Genomic DNA, 25,553 nt, shown 5'->3' on the forward strand with positions numbered 1-25,553 from the left:
GCTTGTGTCAGATTCATTTCTTTTTCTTTCTCTTTCTCTTTCTTTTTCTCATTCTCTCTCTCTTATTCTCTATTTCTCTCTCTCATTCTCTCTTCTTTTTTTGTTCTTTTTTTTTCCAGGGCAATTGTATATGAAAGTTCCCAGGCTAGTGGTGGAATCAGAGCTACAGATGCTGGCCTACGCTACAACACCATCAGAACCAGGCCACATCTGCCACCTACACCACAGCTCGCAGCAATGCTGGATCCTTTAACTCACTGAGTGAGGCCAGGGATCAAATCTGCATCCTCATGGATACTAGGCAAGTTCTTAACCTGCTGAGCCATGACAGGAACTCTAGATTCTTCTTAAAAGACTTTTTTTGACCTTCCGTGTGTGTGTGGCGTGCGCGCATGTAATAAAAACTTCGGTGACCCTTTAATTCATTTATGATGTATAATTTCCTTTCACATAGAAATAGTTTATTTTTTAAAAATCATTAGTACTGATTGGGCCCTCAAGTTTTATTAATGTTCCAGTCATGATTTTTTTGGATACAAAGGTTTTTTTTTTAAGATAGGAGGAATAGAATTCAACTTACTTGAAAAGTTAAGGGGAGTTTTGGGAAAGGTTCAGAAATCAGACATCAAACTCAGACTCAAGAATTGTTGGCAAGTATGTGAGTTATAAGAACTTGAGATTATAAAGTCATAAAGTCAGCTGTTATGCTAGTTCTTCCTCCAGGCCTGCATGGTCTCTTAGCTCTGCTTTTCTCCATGTCTCAATGCTTCTGTCTCTAAATACTGGCTCTGTTTTTATGTGACCTGCAAGTCCCTGTCACAGCTCTGTGCATTCTGTCCATTCAAGACCCCCCCCCCCAAAAAAAAACAGCTAATGTCTCTGTTAACTCCAAAATTACAGGAAAGAAATACTAATTAACTCATCTTGAGTCAACTACTAGTCTGCTCCTGTCATTTAAGGCCAGGCTGCTAGGTCATACAAGCAAGTGCCCACTAGTGGAGCTATAGAGCAGAGGGTCTAGGAAGAGAGAATGAAAAGGCTGTCCAAAGAGGACATGGGGAGACCGGAAGGAAATAATGGGCACCTCTGAAGTACCCCCTGAGACTATATTCCTAAACCTGCTGTTACTCTCCCACCTTTTTTCTTCGGAGCATCTAACAAATCTCTACTTAACCTAAGTTCCAGCTCCTTAATTTAGATGCTAATGAGCAGTGAAATGACCAAGCCATGGACATGAATGAGGAAAAGGTAGAGAACAAAGGTCTAAGGGGAAACGCATGAAAAAGATAATGAACCTTAAATAATCCAGCATTACTTGGCATGTCTCTGACCTACTATCTGTAGGGCAAGAGGACTCACTCTTCTTCCCAAACTATTGGTGTGGTTACAGGGACCCGAATTTTCCTCTGCCAAAGTAGAACAAGCTGAATTAGTTCTATGAATCTTTCCTAGAAACTGCTTGGTACTTAACCTCTCCTCACCCTCTGCTAGCAATTCAGAAGTAGTTATTTGTCTTGTTTCTATTTGTGCTGCTTTATTCTTCTCTTTACACTAACTGCGCACTTAGTATATTGCTTTGCTTCCTTAATAATGAGAATATAAATGTCCTTAGAAGAAAAATCAGGTCAGATTTAACTCTTTGTGCCTTTTCATGGGGACAAAAGCCTGCTGGAGTGTCTTTTCTCCAAGATGTGTGAAATAATGAAGATCTATAGGCATTGGAAGATTTTCTTTCTCCTGTGTGTAATGTAGGATTAGAATGAGGGATAGAGGGTAATTGTCTTCTCTTCACACCACTCTTAGCTTTGGGTGAAGTAGCAGTAAAGCTGCTGGCCAGGTACTACCATTTTGATGCTGCAGTAGTGGCTAAAAAATGAAGATATACTAACTAGTTTTAAGCAGCTATATATAAATTGTGGTTTCACATATAGTCTCATTTTAGGACCTTCTTCCTTAAATGGTGCCCTCTCCATTGGACAATTATTTGTTCTGACATTGCCAGAAAAATAAGGGAAATTATTTATTTGTTTTTAAATAGGAACATTTACTAACTTCAGTGTTTTTCCAAATCCTTGATGGTAGGGGTTTTGAAGCATTAGAGAATATAGGAGTGAGGCTGAGTGGCCAGTTCACCTTGAACTAAAAGAGCTCCAGACCTAAGTGTTTTTGAATCTATGTGGAAAGTAGATCACTATGTTTCACTTGTCAATTCTTGACCACCTCATTTCCAATTACCTCCATTTGCTTTCAACTTGACAACCTACTCCCATAGTCCTTTTTTTGCCACATAAAAGCTCCGTCTTATAATTGCTGATTTAAGAATAGGACTTTCTGATCCTTTCTTTCCAACTTACTTGTCAGTAACTTTCATGACATCTATTCTTAAGTCTTTACAGATCCTTCCAGTTTTATAGTATCCTGCCTTACCTTTAGGTCCTTAATCCATTTTGAGTTTCCTTTTGTGTATGGTGTTAGAGAATGTTCAAATTTCATTCTTATATATGTCCAGTTTTCCCAGCACTGCTTCTTAAAGAGACTATTTTCCCTCCATTGTATATTCTTGCCTCCTTTGTCCTAGATTAATTGGCCACATGTGCATAAGTTTATTTCTGAACTTTCTTTTTTTTTTTTTTTTTTTTTTTTTTGTCTTTTGTCTTTGTTGTTGTTGTTGTTGTTGTTGTTGTTGCTATTTCTTGGGCCACTCCCGCGGCATATGGAGGTTTCCAGGCTAGGGGTCAAATCAGAGCTGTAGCCACCAGCCTACGCCAGAGCCACAGCAACGCGGGATCCGAGCTGTGTCTGCAACCTACACCACAGCTCACTGCAATGCCGGATCATTAACCCACTGAGCAAGGGCAGGGACCGAACCCGCAACCTCATGGTTCCTAGTCGGATTCGTTAACCACTTGCGCCATGATGGGAACTCCTATTTCTGAACTTTCCATCTTGTTCTCTTGATCTATATTTCTGTTTCTTTTTTTGTGCCAGTACTATACTGTTTGATGGCTGTAGCTTTATATTCTAGTCAAGGAGCCCAAGTCCTCCCCCATTGTATTCTTCTCATTTAAGGTTGCTTTGGCTTTGAGGGTTCTTTTGTGTTTCCATAAAAATTTAAAAATTTTTTGTTTTAGTTCTGTGAAGAATGCCATTGATAATAAGATAAAGATTGCATTGAGTCTATAGATTGCCTTGGGTAATATAGTCATTTTGACAATATTGACTCTTCAAACCTAAGAGCATGGTACACTTTCCATCTGTTTATGTCTTCTTGATTTCTTTCATCAGCATCTTACAGCTTTCAAAGCATAGGTTTTTTTGTCTCTATAAGTAGGTTTTTTCCTAGGTATTTTATTCTCTTTGTGGTGGTAATTGGGATTGTTCCCTTAATTTCTCTTTCTGGTCTTTCATTGTTAGTACATAGAAATGCAAATGTACTAAATGTTGCAAATGTGTACAAATGTGTATTTTGTATCTTGCAACTTTACCAAATTTATTGATGAGCTAGAACAGTTTTCTGGTAGTGTCTTGAGGATTTTCTAAATATTTGTGGCCCCAAATCTGCCAACAGTGATTGTTTTACTTCTTCCTTTCCAATCTGGATTTCTTTTATTTATATTTCTTCTCTGATTGCCATGGCTAGGACTTCCAAAACTATGTTGAATGAGAGTGGTGAGAGTAGACATCCTTGTCTTGTTCCTGATCTTAGCAGAAATTCTTTCAGCCTTTTATCATTGAGAATGATGTCAGCTGTGGGCTTGTCATATATGGCCTTTATTATGTTGAGGTAGGTTCCCTTTGTCCCCACTTTGACAGTTTGTAATCTTAAATGGGTGTTGAATTTTGTCAAAAGATTTTTCTGCATCTATTGAGATGATCATAAGGTTTTTATTCTTCAGTTAGTTATGTGGCATGTACCACTGATTGATTTGAAAATACTGAAGAATCCTTGCATCCTTGGGATAAATCCTACTTACTCATGAGGTATAATCCTTTTAATACAAAGTTGATTTCAGTTTCATTGAGGAATTTTGTGTCTATGTTCATCAATGATACTGGCCTGTAATTTTCCTTTAGTGGTATCTTTGTCTGGTTTTTGTTTCAGGGTAATGGTGGCCTTATAGAATGGATTTGAGAGTGTTGTTTCCTCTGCAAATTTTTGGAAGAGTTTCAGGATATGTATTCAGTTTTCTCTGAATGTTTGATGGAATTCACCTGTGAAGCCAGCAGGACCTGGACTTGTATATTTTGGAAGTTTTTTTTTTTTTTTTTGTCTTTTTGCCACTTTTCACGGCATATAGAGGTTCCCAGGCTAGGGGTCCAATTGAAGCTGTAGCCACCAGCCTATGCCAGAGACACAGCAACACAGGATCTGAGCTGTATCTGCAACCTACACCACAGCTCATGGCAACACCAGATCCTTAACCCACTGAGCAAGGCCAGGGATCGAACCCGCAACCTCATGGTTCCTAGTCAGATTTATTAACCACTGCGCCACGATGGGAACTCCTTGGAAGTTTTTAAATCACATTTTCAATTTCAGTACTTGTGATTGATCTATTCATATTTTCTATTTCTTCCAGTTCAATCTTGGTAGGTTGTATGTGTGTAAGAATATGGCCATTTCTTCTAGGTTGTCCATTTTAATGGCACATAATTGCTCATAGTAGTCTCTCATGATACGTGGTATTCCCGTGGTGTCTATTTAATTTTTGCCTTTTTCTAATTTTATTGATTTGATCCCTCTTTTTTTCTTTGAGTCTGGTTAAAGGTTCATCAACTTTGTTCATCTTTTCAATGAACCAACTTTTAGTTTTATTGATGTTCTCTATTGTTTTCATCTCTATTTCATTTAATTTCTGCTCTGATATTTGTGGTTTCTTTCCTTACACTTACCCTGGGTTTTGCTTATTCTGTTTTCTTTATTTGAGATTTTTTCTTGTTTCATGAGATAAGATTGTACTATATAAACTTACCTCTTAGAACTCCTTTAGCTGAGTCCCATTAGTTGTGGATCATGGTGTTTTCATTTGTCTCTAGATATTTTTTGATTTCCTCTTGCATTTCTTCAGTGGTCCATTGGTTCTTTAGTAGCATATTGTTTGGCCTCCAGCTATTTGGGAGTTTTTTGCTGTTTTTTTTTTTTTTTTTTTTTTCCTTGTAGTTGATTGCTAATCTCATAGCATTATGGTCAGAAAAGATACTTGAGATGATTTCAATTTTCTTAAATTCACCGAGGCTTGATTTGTGGCCCAAGATATGTCATATCCTGGAGAATGTTCCATGTGCACTTGGGAAGAGTTTATATAATGTTGCTTTTGGATGAAATATTGTATAAATATGAATTAAGTCTATTTAGTGTAGTGTGTCATTTAAACCCCCTGTTTTCTTATTGTTTTTCTGTATGGATGATCTGTCCATTGATCTAAGTGGGGTGTTCAAGTCCTCCACTATGATTGCGTTACTGTCAATTTCTTCTTTAAGGGCTGTTAGAATTTGCCTCACATACTGTGTGGTCCTATGTTGGGTGCACTCAATGAGTACTTTTGAATAAATTACCTAAATGTTTAATTTAGCAATATAATTTTAAAATATCAGTGCATAAAGTTTTAAAGCTATCGAATAAATAAGTATGGAGGTCATAATGTACTAAGTGTTGGGGGTGTAGAATGTGTGGAAAAGTCTTCTATTTTGATGGTCTGATAGTCCAGTAGGGAAGACTGTCAAATAAACAATGTTAACAACACAATTTGGTATATGCTATCTCAGACTAGAAGCGTGGTCTATAAGCAATCAAATTTTTTAAAATGAAAGCCCCACACAGTTTTCAGGGAGGCAAGGAAAAATTGAGACAAGTCTTTTTGAGTTAAAATTTTAAAAAGTTCTGAAGAAACTCTAGCATAGTGTGTTTTCTGTCTACACATTTTATGTAAATTCCATTTTGTGAGATCTTTTAATTGGCTCAGAAATTGCACAGGGGTTTTAATCACAGACAGAACTCAACTTTAAAATCCTCTGCTTGAGACCACCAGATATTTCCAATATTTGAGGTCTTTTTTGCATTTTATTGCTGTTTCTTTGAGTGAGTCCCTGGTGTTGATTCATAGTTAATGAGTTCCCTTTCAGTTTACCAGTTTTGGTGATTTCTTGCAAATTCTCAGGAAGAACAATTAGTAACACTGCATTTAGAAAATAATACATAGTCACACAGAATTTATGATCTGAAAGAGTAAATACATAGTAAAAATACTGAATGGTCAAAATAGAAATATCTTGTGGAGTTTACACATAGATGTATTTTGTGTGTAGTAGTGATATTTAAACTTTATCAATCATTTAATGTAAATGGACTAAATACTATAATTAAAAATATTGCTAGAATAAAGTAAAATATTAAAAATAATTTAGATGTTGTTTACAAGAAGGGATAGCTTAGTCAAGTAAAGCTGAAAAAAAGTTAATGCAGCTATCTAACATAACAAAAAGTAGATTTTTAAAACACATTCTAGAGATAGAATGATAATTTAAGATGATATATCAAGAAGACACTTTATATTTCTATGTAAGTATTTAATGCATTTCTCTTAATAATAGAGTAAGCAGCTAAATGTAAGTATATAGAATATTTGAATGTAACAGAATGTATAATTAATAGGTAAATTTGCATATATTAGAAAAACATGACCTGTAATTAAGACATTAAACACAAAAATATATGTGTGTGTGGTATATAATCAATAATTGCAAAACATAGTCTTTTCAGTGGAACTTGGAAAATTCATTAAAATTTACTAAATTAAGGAGTTTGGAAATTCTCCAATTTCCAGTTCAAAATTGACCACATGATGCTGCATATAACAAGCTTTAACATATATCTGGGAATTGAAATATTACAAACTATGATTTTTGACATTAAAATTAAACTAGGAATTAATAAGAAGATGAAGATACATTAAAATTTTAAATTAAGCAATACTCTTCAAAAATCTATTGGTTAAATAACTCATAATAAATTTTATAAAATATTTTGAAGGGTAATGAAAAGATACTGTTTAAAAACTTGGGTACAGCAAATTGGAGCTAAGAGAAATATATAGCCTTAAATGCATTAAAAAACAAGATTAAAAATAAGTAATGATGCATTGATTCCATAGATTGGAAAAAGAAGTGCAAATTAAAGCTAAAGAAGTTAGAAGGCAGAAAAATAAAAGTGGCAAAGGTCAATAAAATACTAAGCAAACCTAACAATAGACAGAATCAACAAAGCCAATAAATAATTCTTTTAAAAGATAAATAAAATTAATAGTTCTAGCAAGCTAGGTGGAAAGATGGGGAAAAGAGGGAGAGGAAAGAGGTGTATAAATTTTCCACATCAATATCAGTAATGAAAAAGTGATGATACTTAGAAATTTTACAGACTTTAATTATTAGAAAATATTATGAACAACCTTGTTCTAGTAAAACTAAAAATATACTAATGAGAAAAGTCTTAGAAAAATAATTAAAACTAACAAAAATAAGTAGCAAATATATTAAAGCATCAATATGTAATTTAAAAACTTGCCACAAAGAAAACTTTTAGGCTTAGATGGCTTTGCTGGTGTAATATATCTCCTGATAATTTTTAGGAATAAGTAATAGCTGTTCTATACAATCTCTTCCAAAAACAGAAAAGAGAAAACATCAACATGTCAGCATTACTTTGATAATAAAATCTGACGAGGACATTCAAAAAACAAAATTGCATACCAAACTCTTGATGAATATATACGTGAAAATCTTTAACACAATATTAGAAAACTAAGCACTAGGGGCATATGAAAAGGGATATGCCCAGGATATTGACAATTGATTGGATGAATTCAGTATCAATCCAATAGATACAGAGCAGTCATTTGATAATTTTTTTTTAACCTAATCATGATAAAAACTCTTGAAAAATTCAGAATAGAAGAGAAATTTCTTATTTTGATAGAGTATGTACAAAGTAAAAGATAAAGCAAAAATCATAATTATGGAATCTTGATATTTAAATAAAATAGAGGGATATAGTGTATTCTTAAATTGGAAGTCTTCATATTATACAAATGTCACTTCTCCTTAAAGTAATACATAGATTTAATGCAACCCTAACCAGAATCTCAAAACCTCTACATTTTTTCCTTTGGTAAAATTGACAAGATTAGTATAGAGTTCTCAAGATCATAAATGTAAAAATAGTCAAGGCAAACTTGATAAAGATGAATGCTGTAAGACTTAAAAAAGTTAAAATATAAACAATAGTAATCAATATAATTTAATTCAAAATAATAAATCATATATTCATGTAAGCTGAAAAAATAAACCAATTTACCAGAAAAGCTATCCAGAATGAAGAACCATTTGCCAAACATGGTTTATGGCAAAGCCAGAATGTTAAAGCAGTAGGTAAAGAAGAAGCTTTTCCATAAGTGCTGCTGAGGCAATTAAAAATCTACATAAAAAGTAATCTAAAAATCATAAGAGAGCATATTCATGGCCTTTAGCTATGCAAGCATTTGTTTTTTTTTCTGTTTTTGATTTTTAGGGCTGCATCTGTGGCATATGGAAGTTCCCAGGCTAGGGGTTGAGTTGGAGCTGTCACTGCTGGCCTGGGGACAGCTACAGCTACACCATATCTGAGCCATGCTGCGACCTACACCACAGCTCATGGCAATGCCAGATCCTTAACCCACTGAGCAGAGGCCAGGGATCAAACCCGCATTCTCATGGATACTAGTTGGATTCTTGACCTCTGAGCCGCAATGGGAACTCCCAACATTTCTTAAATAGGACAAAAAATACTCCAATAAACGTTAAGGAAAGGAACGCTATATTATACTTTACAAAAATAAAGCTTATTTCACCAAAAGTCACTATTTTGTGGTTAAAAAAATCCAGGAATTCAATAAAATATAATACTATGATAGAAAATTGGAACTTTTATCTGGAATATATAATGATCTAAATATAGAAGAAAAAAGGAAAAATAAGCAAATGTGGGCCAAATACTTAAAGAGGTACATGACAAAAGAGGATATCCAAATGGTCAAAATAACATAAGAAAAGAAGCTCAACTTCATTAGTCCTCAGATGAATGAAAATTAAATCCATGTGCTCCAACTGTATATTTCTCAGAATGGCAGGAACTAAATGACTGATATTTCTCGGTATGAGCAAGATTGTGGGGATAATAAACACTCATACATTGCTGATGGGAGTACAAATTGGTACAACCAGTTTGGAGAACGGTTGATAGTTCGTTACAAAGCTGGACCTTGCCAAACTCTGTGACTCAATACCAACATCTTGGATTTCTGGGTATGTAACCATCAGAAAGACATACATGTGTTCATCAAAATTTAGAAAAAGAATGATCACAGCATTAACAATAATAGAAATTTGAATCTACCCAATGTTCACTGGAGGTAAGTTGGATAAGTATGTTGAGCTATATCAATATAATGCAATGAATGTGAATGAATTATTTCTACATCCAGCAGCAAGGACAAATCTCAAAACAGAACATGTAGTGAAAGAAGGCTAAAACAAGTGTACAATCCGTGCTATTCCATTTATACAAAATTCTAACTCTGGCAGAATAAATCTCTTGTGTTAGGAATCAGGACACAGATTACTGCATAAGGGAGGTAGTGTCTGAGGGCGGCACAAAGGAGTTGCTGAATTGCTAATAGTGGTTTTTTTTTTTGGCTGGCTAGAGTTAGACGGATGTATTCAACTTCTGTATGTTCATACATACATATCTTTATGATGTGTTTGCTTTTCTCTATAAAGGTACTTGAATATAAGCTTGGATTAAAATTTTGGACATGCATGTAGTTTGGCATATTTAGAGTTACAGAGATTTTAACTCTAAAATCTATTATTAAGCAAGAAAAAAAAAGGCGGGGGGATAGAATAAGAGCATGGACTTGGGGACCAGGCAATTCTGAGTTTTAATCCTAAATTTACTGCTTAGTAGATGTAATGTCCTTAAACACTACCTAATTTATCTAATCCTCGGCTTCTGAAAAACAGCTTTAAGGAATATATCTATTAATAGACCTATAGCTTTTCTTTTTCTAGAAAATGTTTTTAGCAACATTTAAGAAGTAAAGCCAATGTACTCCCAGTATAGCCTACAACCAATAGATGTGGCTTTAATGGTTACTGTATCTCTATCTTTACTAATTTGGAAAAAGCCAATTTAAAAAACAGGAAGGGACGTTTTATACCTAAGCTATAACTACTTTTCTTGCCAACCCTTTCTCTTTCATGACTAGCTCCTAGACATGCTAAAAAAATAAGCAGTAAACAGATGAATCATTTTCTTTTACTGAAGCCTCAGTCAGGAAACTCACTTCTCTCATGTGTGCCAAAAGCAAATATTTTCACAGTCCTCCCTGCTTTGCCTTTTAGGTGACTCAGAACACCTGGTTGCCAATTGCTAGCTGAGGATAATTAGCTTTCAATTATCACCAGTAACATTTTCACCTGTTCAATTTGCAAATTCCTAAATTTTTTGGCTTGTCCTTTTGACAAGTTTTGATCTCTTCTGTCTTCAGTACACCTGCTCTGTGTAAGTGGGGGAACCGTTCTCCCACTAGGGAATTCCCCCTTCATCTGCCATCCTGTCCAGTTTTATCCATCTGGTGTTAGACGGGTACATACTTTGTAATGAGACATTGGAGGGATACAGGTTCTTAGTTTGTCTTTTATGTTTCCAGGCTATGCTGCTTTCCTGGAATTGTTTGCGTTCAAAAATAGCCAAATAATCCTTTATTTCTGTAAATTAGCTTTCTTAAGTGATAACAAAAACAAGAGCCATACAGAGTTTAAACAGCGTGGGGTATCCGTAAATATATAATAAATTAAGTTTCAATAAACCAGGATATAAAATGAAGTTAAAGGATATAATGGAATAAAATTTTAAAGGGGAATAGGAAAAATACCGTAGTGTAATTTTTTGGTGTTGATATTTGAAGACATCAGTTAAACAAAATATATCCATTAAAGGTCTGATAAGTAGTCTTGGAATAAACAAATTAGAGTTGAATCCTTTAATGTGATAACATCATACAAGATATTATCACAATATAAGATATTAAATTCAGTATTAAGTGGATATCGATTTATGCATTAAACTAACATGAACATAGCTCATCTATAAGGAATTTTAAAATGATGTTAAAAACACAGCATAAAGAAATAATTTACTTGAATCAGTCCCCTTCACTTTCTATTTAAAAATCTCTGTTATAAAACAGTTAACAACAAAATCATGACATTAAAAAAGTTTTAAAAAGAACACATAGCAACCTTTCTGCAACATTGTAGATATTTAACTTTGCATATTTTCATTTTTATCAACATAGATTTTATGTCATGGTAGTTATAGATAAAAAATAAATATTATATATTTTAATCTAACAATGTGTTTAATGTTTTTCTACATTTCCATAGTTTTTATTACTTTAATAGATGCACCAAAATTATATATTACTATCTACTAAATCATTCGCCCATTTTGAGACATTAGTTTTGTGCCTATTAAATTATAACACAGCAATAGACATTCTCTTTTTCTAACAGTACATTTGTGGGAAATTATGTATCAAAGGCTATTATCGTCTCATAATGTCTTGATGTATTGCCAAATTGCCTTTCCAAACGTTGCTTATCAGTTTTACACTTCTAAGTTTGCATTACTAGAATAGTAATGTTTTAAACTCCTTTCAAATTTGCAAAAAAACTTTTTTTCATTTTGAAAATTACAAAAAAAGCTTAATGAAGAAAACCCACGAACACAAAATTGTAGAGAAAAATGAAACCAAAATTACCACGATTCTATGGCTGAAAATTTCTTCCCAAATCTTTGTAGAAAATATTTTAAAAAACCTATTAACAGTGCTGATATTTTGGAACAATGTACAGTAACTACTTCATAGTTGAGTGTCCCCAGTTATATTTTGATTTTTCTTTTAGCATGACGCCTTGTATTTATTTTGAAACTATATAGTGGAAATCACAATGCTATCATACGAGATATATCCAAATTTATAAAAAATTTTGGTCCACTGTTATCTTGAAAGCAGAAATTCAGATTTTTAAAGATTCTAAGACTTTGGACTTAGTTTAAAATGATGTTATCTCCCAAATACAATTTATTTATATGTTTATTAAATGGTTAATAAAACACAAAGCAGGACATGGACATTCTATTAAGATGAGCCATAGGCTAGCCAGAAAAGCCTTCATTGCAAGGGAAAAACATCACCTTAGCATCACAAGACGGTTTCATCTAACTAGTCTAAACAAGTGAATATGGGAATTACTTCTTAAATATTACATAGTCATTGTTTCACACACATGATCACAATCTAAGCAATAGAAATGATATGTTTCATGAAAATCTCCCTCTTATGATAAAAACATTAAAAACGTAGTTTTTGGCTTTATCCTAACTAAAATGTAATCTTCCAGTCTCTAAACATCAATAAATTCTACCACATCTCTTAAAATAGCAGGTTCTAACTGTGAATGTGTACACTAGATGACAACCTCTTTCCTTATAGACCCTTTCACCTTGAATTTAGCCCTCTGTTTAATTTGAGTAGCAGTAAATATAAAGAAAACAAGATAAAAAATAGATGATATTACTCGGGGATGGTAGCTAAACTGAGCCACGAGGGGATGTCAGAGACTAATAATAAATTGAGTATGTGGTCAGTGATTTTAAGTGGTATAGGTTTGTTTGACCAAAGGATGTGGTTCTGAGCATATATCAGAATATACACCAAAGGGGATTCCCTTGTGGTACAGCAGGTTAAGAATCTGGGATTGTCAGTGCAGTGGCTTAGGTTTCTGCGGTGGCACAGATTAGCCTTGGGAACTTCATGTGCCATGGGCATGGCCGAAAATACATATATATATAAACACACACAAATAATGTCATTTGACCCACAACCAGCATTAATGCTGAGTCTGAACTTGAAAGAACAAGTATAATGCAATTCAGTATATTTGTACTTAAGCATTTTGTGAGTATTACAAACAGGATGCCTAAAACCTAGATAGGGTCCCTCCATTAAGAGTTGACTCATTTTATTTTAGCTGCCAGGAAATGTGTTGCAGTGAGCACTATGAGGTGATACTATAACTTTCTCATCCCTCAGATTTCTTCAGGAAATCTGTTCAGGATAGAGAAGAATTTATAGTAATCCTTAAATTCTCTAAACTGGTTTTGATTTCTAAGCCTTAGATCTGAAAAATCTGAATTTGTAATTGATGGCTGCTTAATTCCCATTCTGTTTTTTCCTGATTTGGGGATGTTCATTCTCATTGCAGAATTGTAGTCTCCGGATTTTTACGCACTTGTACACGACTGAAGTTTTTCTTTACAAATATTAAGTGTAGTCAACAAGAAAAGAATTTATGGAATCTGTAAAGATGAAACATGTACCAATGAGTTTGCTGTCTCTGATTTGGATAGTCAGTAACTGCTCGTATTGAAAGCCGCTTAGATAGAAACTGCTGGCTTCAGTGGTTCACTGATTCTATGAGTTACATTGATGTAATTTGGCACATACCATGTAGAAAATGTACTCTATTGTATTCTTAAATTGTTTGGGACTTTCAAAGTGATATTTTAAATCTTCATTCACCTAAAAAGAATTAAATATTCACCATTTTTCATTCTTATGGTTATCATACTTTTCAAAATGAAGTTGTTATGAAAACAGATAATTTCTATCATTTACATGAGGAGACAGAGTAAGAGAACCTCCTGGAAAATCTAGATTTTTAAATTATATCCTATGGCTTCTTGTTTCCTGATAATTGGTGAGTTTATGTAAACAAGCTGTGCTTGTTGGCTCTCTTAGAAAAACACAAATAACAACAAAAAACCCTTGAGCTGAAGTGACATCTAAATGTTGAATAGCGAGGAATCTATGACCACAATTAGAATCTTTCCATACTTGGAACACAACCCACCTATTAAAAATGTTGGAGAACATTTGATAAACTGAGACTTCTAGATTCTTGCTTTTAATGTGGGAATTTTGGCAATGTTTCAGATTTCAAGAAATCTACATCTTCCTGATTTCCCTTATCCCATGGCATAGATAGGTGAAGTAATTTTGGTCAGTAAGGTGTGAGGAGATATTTTCAGGTGGGAGTAGATTCAGCTAATGCCATCTGTCTTTCCCCCTTATTTTCTGGAACACAGATATAAAGGTAGAACAAGAATTTGTCCTCACAAGACAACAATAACAAGGAAGGTAGCACTTTATAAGGAGACTACATTTGTGTGGCATCATGGGCCCGCTATACAAAATGGTGTTACTTAAATCTGATCTTCTTAGGTACAAAAAGTATTCTTTTTTTGTTAAGTCATTATAGTTGAGATTTCCTGTTACTTGTAGCCAGGTTCAATTCCTAGCTCATAACACAGACAAATGTAGTTTCCATATAACAATAAATTAAAATAAATGCAAACTTGTGCTTCTGGTCTACAAGGAATAGCTGTTATGGTATTACCCTCTCCAGAAAAAGAGAACAATGGAAACAAAATGGAACCACTGTTTTTTTTTTTTTGTTGTTGTTTTTTGTTTTTTTAAGATACTGGATTCCAGGTAGCACAGAACTGAGATCCTTGAGCAAATAGATTGGCTTCTACTTTTCACCAGTCTTTCTTTCTGGAGGTAATTTCTGTATGGTAGCCCAAGAAAGGAGAATCCATGTGGAGTCTGTGAGTCTTGCTGATTTAAGGATATAAGGAGTTGTCTAATGAAAATTTAGAGATAATGTGAAGAAAAATGTGTGATCCACAATCAAGAGAAAGAACTAGTAGAAATAGGTGAAGATATGACTGAAATATTTGTCAAACAAAAACCATCAAAAACTCTTGTGCTTAATATATATAAAGATTTAAAAAATTTAATATATACAAAGATTTTAAAAATGAAATATAAATTAGGAGTTTCTAGAGATAACAAGTACTGTGTTCAAAATTAAAATTTCCTTGGATGAGGTTAAACAGCAGATTATATACTGCAGAATAATTGACCAGTAAACATTGACATATCATTAGATATCATCCAAGATCAAACAGAATAAAATGACTGAAAAATTAATAGAACCTAAGCACTCTTTGAGGTGCTATCATGTTACATATGCAAAACTGGAGTTGCAGAAAAAGGATAACCAGAAAAAAGTATTTGAACAACTGAGAGTCTACAATATTCCAAATTTGATGAAAGAGTATCACAGGCCTGAAAACTCAATGAACCCAAACAGGATACACATGCATACACTCCATGGTATATCTAAACCAAATAGATTAAAATCAGTAATTGGGATAAAGTGTTAAAAAGTAGTCAGAGGAGTTCCCTGGTTGCCTAATGGTTAAGGAGCTTGACATTGTCACTGCTGTGGTACAAGGTTGCTATCTGGCCCAGAAACTTCTGAGTGCCATGGATGCAGCTGAAAAAACAAACCCCAAAAGAAAAAAAAATATATCACAAAGGAATAAGTATAAGAATAATCAAATATTTTTGATAAGAAACTATGTAAGACCTAAGGCAATTAAATGATATCTTCAGTATTCAAAGAAAAAAAATTCTCTCAATCTAGAAATGTGTTAAAAATTGTTACAAAAATAAGGAATAAATTAGGACTTTTCAAACTTTTTTTTTTAAAATAAGACTTTTTAAGAGAAGTTTTATGTGGAAAGCAAAAGAAGTTTAGGTGGAAAGCAAAAGTTTTTAAATAAGACTTTTTAAGAGAAGTTTTAGGTAGAAAGGAAACTTTTTTTTTAAAATAAGACTTTCTAAGAGAAGTTTTAGTTGGGGAAGATAGATTTCTCCTATTTTCCCACCCCTTCTCCCTCAGCCTTCCCATTATCCACATCCTCCACCAGAATGTATATTTATCACAACTGATGAATCTATATTAAAACAGCATAATCACCCCAAGTGCATGGTCTGCTGTGGTTTGTTTTGATGTTATTTAGTCTATGGGTTTGGACAAATGTGTAATGACATGTATGCATCATTATGGTATTATCCAGAGTATTTTCATTACTCTATATGTCTTTGTTTTGCCTATTCATCCCTAACTCCACCCCAAATTCTGGCAGCCACTGATCTTTTTATGCCTCTGGGTCTTTTCTTCCAGAATGCTACGTACTAGGAAGCATACAGCATGTTACCTTTTTGGATTAGTTTATTTCACTTAGTAATATGCATTTGATATCCTCCATGTCTTATCATGGCTTGGTTACTCATTTATTTTAACACTGAATAATATTCCACTGTCTGTATATACCACAATTTATTGATTAATTAACCTACTAAAGAATATCATGGTTGCTTCCTAGTTTCAGCAGTTGTGAATAAAGCTGCTTATAAACATCTGTGTGCAGGTTTTTATGTAGATAAAATTTTCAACTCTTGGATAAATATCAAGTTGCATAATGGCTGGATTTTTTGGCAAGAATATGTTTGTATTTGTAAAAAACTACCAAACTACTTTCTATAGTATCTATACGATTTTCCATTTCCACCAGAAATGAAAGGGGATTCTGGTTATTCCATATCCTTGTCAGTATTTGGTGTTGTCATTGTTCCAGATTATGGCCATTCTAATAGCTATGCAGTTCATTGCTTTAATTTGTATTTCCCTGATGACATATGATGGGGAATATCTTTGCAAATGCATATTTGCTTTCTCAGTATCTCCTTTGGTGAAATATCTAAAAATATTTGAGCCAACTTTTAATCAGGTTGTTTATTTTCTTGCTGTTGATTTTTTTTTTTTTTTTTTTTTTTTTGCTATTTCTTGGGCCGCTCCCGCGGCATATGGAGGTTCCCAGGCTAGGGGTCCAATCGGAGCTGTAGCCACTGGCCTACGCCAGAGCCACAGCAACGCGGGATCCGAGCCGCGTCTGCAACCTACACCACAGCTCACAGCAACGCCGGATCGTTAACCCACTGAGCAAGGGCAGGGATCGAACCCGCAACCTCATGGTTCCTAGTCGGATTTAACCACTGTGCCACGACGGGAACTCCTCTTGCTGTTGATTTTTAATGTTCTTTGAGTATTTTGGACAGCAATACTTTATCACATGAATCTTTTGCAAATACGTATTTTAATAATTCTTATGTTAATATTTATATATTTTAAAGACAAATTGTTTTGACTTTAAAATTAAAAATATTAAAATATGAAATAAAGACTTGGGTTTTCAAGGTTAAAATACACACTTTAGATTTTTTGACCTGTAGGTTTGTCAACATGAATCCAAGCTATTTCCTCTGATCTTTTCTACAGACATCATGATAATTTACAAAAATCCAACTTTTTTCCTTTAGCCCTGACCAGTCTGTTAAAAGATCATCAACTTTTGTAATGTCTAAATGACAATATAGTTTTCAATGGAAATATAAGTAAACCTTGATTTAACACAATGACAGTGTTTAGAATAATCGTACATTTATATATCCTGAACCCAGTACTAGTGTTTCCAGAAAATCATCTATAGAGAACATAGTTTAGTTCATTTCACACTGTATTAATTGTTTAACACACTGTAACCATTACCTTTTACCAGCTACAATTACTCTTCTAATGAAAACTGATGAATTTAACAAGAAATTATTAGATCTGTTTGATCTAAGCATGAACAAGTAGTTGATGGGAAATGTTTTCTAATGAATATTTCATTCCTTTACCACTCCCTCCAGTTTTTATAATTGAATTACATGCTTCAATTTAGTTAAAGAAATAATGATTTAAAACATTGAGTGTACAAAATGCCTTAATATGTAACATTAGCTATAAGGAATTAGCTGTTTCAGACCAGAGAAAATACTGTTTGCCATTTAATTTTTATATAGCTAGTATATGAGGGAAAATCTAACTCCTTTCATAAAAATTTTCTTCCTCATTTTTATGCCTCCTAAGTATCTTTGAAATAGTATATTCATACTTTCTATTCTCCCTTTGCCACTGTTCATGTGAACCACTGTTATTTCTGGCATCCCAATTTGCTGCTTCTCTTTGTTCCTTCCCATTTTTCTTGTAGTTTCCTATCAGAAACCTCTATAAAAATTTTAAATTTTGATTTAAATCTTTAAGTGGTCTCCCATTGCCTTTAGAATAAGGTGCTAACACCTTAGACTAGTATAAGGGGTCCCGTGGGATCTGTTTCCTGGCCACTTCTTCGTGTCATCTTCCCTGTAGCATCCAGTGCTCCAGTAATACTGGACAGTTGATACTCTTCAAACATTTCCTGGTGTGCTTCTAAGGCTTACCTCTGAATATTCAGTTTTTCCTGCTTGAATGGATATCCCCAGACTTTGCCCCACACATCACTTTATAAATTTCCTTTCATCATTCAAGAAGCAAATTAAAACATTTTGTTAGGTAGGAAGGCAAGATGTCAGTGTGCAATAAGCATAAAGTTAATCCTAAGAATACTGTAAAATAATATGTAATTTTAAACCATCTTCCATATTGAATTCCTTTTTCTTGATTTTAAACATGTTTACAGAGCCTTAAAAGAACATGTAATGGAGAGGCCTGCAGATCAATGCCCCACCCATATCCCCTCCTTCTTATCTCTTCACTGAACAGTAGAAATTTAGAGAACTAATATAACTCTGGGATTAGCACTCAATCTGCTACGGAGGAAATGTGATGTATAAGTCACAGATCCTTTGCTCCTAGGTTGGGGTCTCAATGAGGTGTTCCTCAAAGAAGTTAAGATCCTGTAACTCATAGTGGTAATTTGCCAGATAATTCCTGTATTAACTCTCTTTCCTTCTCTCTTACATTTGCCTGGGCTCATTTATTGGGATCATCTCCAAAATAAAGTACTTGAACTAAAATCTTTGTCAAACAGTCTGCTTGTGGGAGAACACATACTAAGAGAGACACTAGAAAATACTACTTCTGCAGTGCATGGTTTTTGCATGTTGTAATCTATTAATTAAAATGTCTTTGAAGTTTCTAAATAAATAATTAAAATTTCTACAAAAGGATGCAAACTTAGAGCATATAAGCTCCATTCACACTCAAAGCAATTTGGTTAAAGAATAAGACAAAATAAAGTGAGGATGATCATATAAAATTAGTCACAATCTATGGGTATCTGCTATTATTTGACCCTATGGGAATATTCTCTTAACATTGGAAAAAAGCAAAATTCCTGAATCAACTTTAGTACCCGTATATTACTTAGGTCTACACATATTCTTCTTAACGATCTTATAACACAGTGTTAGGTCTTGGCTACATTTTGTATCTGTTTTTCTTATTTCTGCCATTTTATTCTAAAATAAAAAACTTTCTATAACTCAATATAGTAAATCAAAAAGGAAAAGGAAAAAAAAATACCTAACACTCATTGTTGCTCCCTAAAAGATAACACTATTAAAAATCTGGTGTAGCTTTCCATATAAATTTTCATACATATAGGATTATATAAATGTAGGCTAAGGCTTTTAAACTCATTTTGTGAACTCCCTTTCCAGGTGAATAGTCTGAATATTTAAATATCCTTCTGTAAAATTATTTTTGATGGCTATTGGATATTTCACTTAAGATGCTTTGTTTAGTTTGGTTTGATATTTCAAGTGGCACATTTCTAAGTACGTAAAGTCAAATTTTGTAAACTGATACTGGTTGCAGGGTCTACCCATGGTAATCATATCTCGACTCATAGAATCTTGGGAAATTTTACAACCTGGCTTCAGAGAATAACGTAATTCAGTGCTTTAAAACCACCACAAATGTCTTTACTCAAATTTTGTGTTACTAGAAATAGCTCTTCTTTATAATACTCTAATTTCAGGACAGACCCGTCCCTCCCAGTCTGCTTTTCTTATTCTTCTGCCTCCATAACACATATTACTACCTGATGTATTACACAATGTCTCATTTTTTATGTTTATTGTCCATTCTCTCAATAGGCTTTAAGAACCATGAATATGAGAATAGTGTGTAGCATGTGGTGGGTATTGAATAAATTTTTGAAAAGTAAAAGGAGCAACTTGAAGATGATGTTTTCTACATGGTATAACCTCTATTTATATCTCTTATCCCTCATTATAATAACAACCAACATTGTAAAATAATCACTAGGTCACATCATTTCTTCAGTTTGGGAATTTTTCTCTACAGGTTGCTTAGTTGCTAATTTTCTTGTGGTTTTTTGAACTATTCTCATGTTCAAAAATCACAGAATGAAACTGGATGCTCGGAAAGAATGGACCACCAAATGTGGATGTAGAACCTGAGACCTACAGGAGTTATTTCAAAGCCCAGCATCAAAATTAGGTTATACATGTAACCATTACAACTTTAGATACCTATCAAGTAAATATCAGTTGTAACTTGATAGGTATCTAAAGTATTTTACTTGTTAAAGTCTGCACCAAAGAGATTATTTTTCCCATGAAATATCTTTCTAGTGAAAATAAGTGCATGAATATTTTAAAGCTTACACTTTTATTATTCTTATTTAGACTTTGGTATGTTAAAGATGTTCATATGATTGGGAGTAGGGGAGTAAAAAGAAAGTTTCATTTACTTATGCTTGGCTGTTTTTAAAAATTCATTTCCCCTTGTTTTGTGCTACTGGGGTCTATGCCAGGTGCTGCTGCTCAGCTCTACCACAAGACTGGGAATTCCATGCTGAGGCTTCTTCTGATCAGCCCAGGTCTTGACATAGGAGATTTGATTATTTTCTTAGATTACTAACTAAAATTGCTTTTCTTTAGCATGAAGTTATCCATCTCTCTTGAGAACCAGCTTTGGCAGTTGACTCTGCAACTTGTAGATTTGAGTCAACGCACCAGGCAGATTTGTTGGAGTCTATAGAGAAAGTAAGTCCCTTGATTACAATTAGTTTGTCATAATGCAATCAAATCCCTTGCTTTACCCAGAAAAAAAGTAATTTTCAAAAATTATGTAAGATCCAGAAAGAAAAATAAAACACATGCATTTAGATCATAAAAAAATGAGAAAAATGTGTTTGTTTTACTGTGAAAATGATTTTAAAATCTTTTCGATGCTGGCACAACACAAATTCTACACCCATATATGGAGGATTAATGCCTCTGATTATCTAACCTCAACAAATACAAAGTAACAAAAACATTGAAAAATGTAATTGTAATGTATACATGTAAGGATAACCTGACCCCCTTGCTGTACAGTGGGAAAATTTAAAAAAAAAATTGATAATTTGTTTTATTACAAATTTATTAACTTATATTCAAACCAAAAAGGGCACATACACAAACTTAAAATATAAGCATTGTGGTGCAGTGGGAACGAATCTGACTAGGAACCATGAGGTTGCAGGTTTGATCCCTGGCCTCACTCAGTGGGTTAAAGATCTGGCATTTCAATGAGCTATGGTGTAGGCTGGCAGCTGTATCTCCGATTCAACCCCTAGCCTGGGAACCTCCATATGCTGGAGGTGTAGCCCTAAAAAGCAAAAAAAAAAAAAAAAAAAAAAAGCCAAAGGCTAGAAAAGAAATTTATAATGCATGGAATCCCAAAACACTGAAACTTGGAGTATTTTAAGATTCTTATATTCAGCAGAAGACAACCCCAAGGAAAAACGGGCAAAAGATAAAAAGAAACCAAAGAAAAGGAAACCATATGTGCAATGAACATATAAAGTTTTTTTTAATAGTAAACAGGAAAATAAAAATAAGACATCACTGAGAGACTTTTTCAACTCCAACAAAAGGGCTGAGTTTCATAACTCTCATACATGCTGTCAGTATAAATTAATATTATCTCATTGAAAGTAATTTGGCAATATCCGATATAATCCAGGGTGCAGATAATGAACAGTCCATTAATTCTACCCTGCTCATACACTCTAGAGAAAATTTCTCAAAAACAGCTTGCCAGCCACCAACACATGAATAGGCCTAACCTGTGGGTCCATTCATACCTATCCGATATCTGAGTATAACTATCACACAAATCATCCAGACCAGAAGAGTTGTGAGAATTGGTAAGTATGGATTCAAGCCACTAAAGAATGGAATAATCTATTTCACATTAAAAAGTCTAGCATATCTACTCATGTCTATGCTATATGACCCCAAATACAAGTTCAGTGAAAATAAAAATAGAATTATATTACCAATTTGGAACAATCATATAATCTTGTTATCTCTGGCTAGAGAAAACCAGAGAAACAAGTGAAGTATATTTCTCTTCTCATTCCAAAAAGGTAGCTGAGTTTTCGTGTCCTGAATGTGGGCTTCCTTGCATCAGATTATCTTTGGGGACCTTGGTGTTTTTATAATCACAATGAGAATTTGTTTTGTCTTCATCCACTGAGAGGTTAGTTCTTTGAGTTGAAGTGGCTGAGTGTCCAGATCTAGAAGGAAGATAGAATTGTGTCCGTTTAGGTTTATCCCAGAAGCAGACACTGATTTGATTTGGGTTTGATTTGGGAAGTGCAGAAAATAACAATAAGTGAGAGGAAAGGTGATGCAGGAAAGGAGACAAAGAGGGAGGTACATCATTCAGTCTACTTCTACAGGGGCAACCAGAGGTTGTCTTGTAAAGTGTAAATGGGTGAACACCCGATTCAGAATCATCTCTGCAGCCTCTTCTCTTTTCATCTGTCACAGAGGGTCGAGGGTATGGGGGTTTTTACTCAGCAATTTAATGAGTTGAGGCCCGTTCCTGTGGGAGAGTGGCAACTCCCTGTAATTTCCAGACTGCTATGTGGGAGGATGGACTTTCTTGACTCAGGGAAAAAAAATTTCTGACACAGAAGTTCATCAGAGAACAATAAAATGTCTAAGATACATGGCAGTCTCGTATGTCTGACAGTGTCTGCTCCAGGAATCTTTCCCATAATTGGGCAAAAGAGAAATTTGGTTGATTTGGAAATTTCAGAGACTGGCTTTCTTGCTCAGAGATTGGAAAGTGAGGACTTGGATGGCTCTGGTTTCCATGGTTACTCTGAATGAAGACCTTGAGGGCAAAGTAGAGGCTGATTCTGGGTTTGCTTGCTGGCCCCTCAGACTACTGGGCTTGCAAGGCTTCACATGTGGCAGAGAGCAGGCCCCAAGACAGCCAAGTAAGCTGGAGGAGGAACATAAATTTCAACCTTCTAAGCCCTTGTAGACTTGTATATACAGGGAGTGGGATGCCCAACCGACAAACATGATTTTGGCAGGGCTTTTGTATCATTTCTAAGTGGGGCATAGAGCCTGAATGATTTAGGAAAAAAAATCCATCTAAGGTTTCCTGCACCTAAGAGATATGGAACAAATAATAGCCATTTTCCTATTGTTGGACATCAATACATTATGAATAAAACTATGATGACCATCTTTGAATTTTATCTACGAGGCTGTCTGACAATTTTCTCAAAACTCTAACTGGAAATCTGGATCACAATGTGTTCACTGTTAAAGTTTTAAAATGTATTGCAAATTGTCTTTAAAAATGGATTATTGATTTGCTCATAGCTCCACAATGAAGTTTCAACAATGTATAAGCAGCATTTAAAAACATATCTTTTAACTACCTACAACTACTCTTAGATTCCCTGTCTTCATCTCATTTAATTTTTTTTTAAATTTTTTTTTGTCTTTTTTAGGGCTGCACCTGTGGCATATGGAGGTTCCCAGGCTAGGAGTCCAATCGGAACTGTAGCCGCTGGCCTACGCCAGAGCCACAGCAATGCCAGATCGGAACCGCATCTGCAACCTACACCACAGCTCAGGGCAACGTTGGATCCTTGACCCACTGAGCAAGGCCAAGGATCGAACTCACAACCTCATGGTTCCTAGTCAGATTTGTTTCCCCTGAGCCATGACGGGAACTCCATTAAACTCTTACTTAACAAAGCAACAAAGTCATGAGTTAGCAACACAAGAAAAACTTGGCCCTTTTCGATACTCTTAATTAGACTGGTTGATTTTCCTCCCCCTTGAGAAATTTCTTGAAATTTTGGAAGAAATTTTTTTTTTTTTTTTTTTTTTTTTTTTGTCTTTTTGCTTTTCTAGGGCTGCTCCTGTGGCATATGGAGGTTCCCAGGCTAGGGGTCTAATTGGAACTGTAGCTGCTGGCCTATGCCAGAGCCAAAGCAACGCCAGATCCGAGCCGCATCTGTGAACTACACCACAGCTCGCGGCAATGCCAGATCATTAACTTACTGAGCGAGGCCAGGGATTGAACCCACAACCTCATGGTTTGTAGTTGGATTCGTTAATCACTAAGCTGCAACAGGAACTCTGAAATTTTTTTTATCATTAGGTAGTCCAAACTCATTTGCTAAATGCTTTTGTATAGTATTCTTATTTGATTTAAAGTCAGAGAGTTATTAGAATTGTAATTCTATGAGTATTTTTTCTCCAGTTTTGTTTTCCATTTTCTTACTATTTATTTAGGTTGCATGATAGAGAACTGATGCACATAATTACATATATTTTATAAATGCCACTTTGTTGATTTACAACACTTAAAACTCCCAACAAGTAAAAAGAAAATGAGAGAAATTACATCTTCGATAAGATTAGAATCTCATCAGGAAATATTAAAATTGGCTTTCAAAATATTGTTAAACATTTGTCCAGTTATCTTTAATCTGTAAAAATGAGAGTGCGATTTGTACATGAAATTGCAATGCATTACAAATCAAAGAGGAGGATAAAATAAAACAAAAAATAGAATGGAGAGGAGGATAAAATAAAACAAAAAATAGAATGGAGACTTTTTTGTCATCTGGTTACTCATGGGCAACTTATTTTTCAATATTGTTAGGGAAAAAAAATCTGTAGCTTAAAATGAACCTGGACTTTGAAGTGAAATTAAAAACGGTTTTTGTAAATTTTGTTTAGTTTTCATTCAAAAAGGGAATTCTATGAGAGGCTACTTATTACTACCATTTCTAACAGTCTTGAGAAACTACTCACTAAGACAGCAATGGGTGAGGGGCTAATTATGGCAGTGAGGGGAGATGGGTGATAGAAATTAATGATCTTGGAGTTCTGTTGTGGCCCAGTGATCAGCAAATCCGACTAGGGACCATGAGGTTGCCGGTTTGATCCCTGGCCTCGCTCTGTGGGTTAAGGATCCAGCATTGCTGTGAGCTTCTGTATAGGTTGCAGACTTGGCTCGGATCCCCTGTTGCTCTCCAGTGCTGTTATTCTTACTCTGTGTTTGCTACTTGGGCTTGTAAAAATACCCATTTCTTCTTGAAAAAAAAATTTATTAAAGTATATTTGTCTTAGAATATGCCAATTTCTGCTATACAGTGAAGTGACTCAGTCATACATAAGTGTGTGTATATGTATATGTGCACACAATTCTTTTTGGTATTATTTTCCATCATCTTCTATCCCAGGAGATTAGATATAGTTCCTTGGGCTGCACAAGAGGAATTTATTGTTTATCCATTCTAAATGTAATAGTTGGAAGATAGGCATTTATGTGTTAGCCAGAAATGCTCAAAGAATCAGATAAGACCATGGGCTTGGGAATCACAG

General features: G+C 34.4%; 1 long non-coding RNA gene across 6 annotated transcripts in view; it reads left to right on the top strand.

The window, feature by feature from the left end:
- LOC146400013 (uncharacterized) overlaps positions 1-25,553 on the top strand; it is a 382,143-nt gene that overhangs the window by 21,250 nt on the left and 335,340 nt on the right. Inside the window, exon 3 of one of the 6 annotated variants that reach the window (XR_014815873.1) lies at positions 13,363-15,637. The exons of the other annotated variants lie outside the window; for them this stretch is intronic. This is a non-coding gene — a long non-coding RNA (uncharacterized LOC146400013). Of the gene's footprint in view, positions 1-13,362; positions 15,638-25,553 lie in introns of those variants that run through there. 6 annotated transcript variants of the gene reach the window in all.

Source organism: Sus scrofa, chromosome 9 (assembly GCF_054392235.1).
Source record: "Sus scrofa isolate SSC_HxYL_T2T_F1_AM1 chromosome 9, Sscrofa_HxYL_maternal_Yorkshire_Landrace_v2.0, whole genome shotgun sequence".
In the NCBI taxonomy this organism is placed as follows: domain Eukaryota; kingdom Metazoa; phylum Chordata; class Mammalia; order Artiodactyla; family Suidae; genus Sus; species Sus scrofa.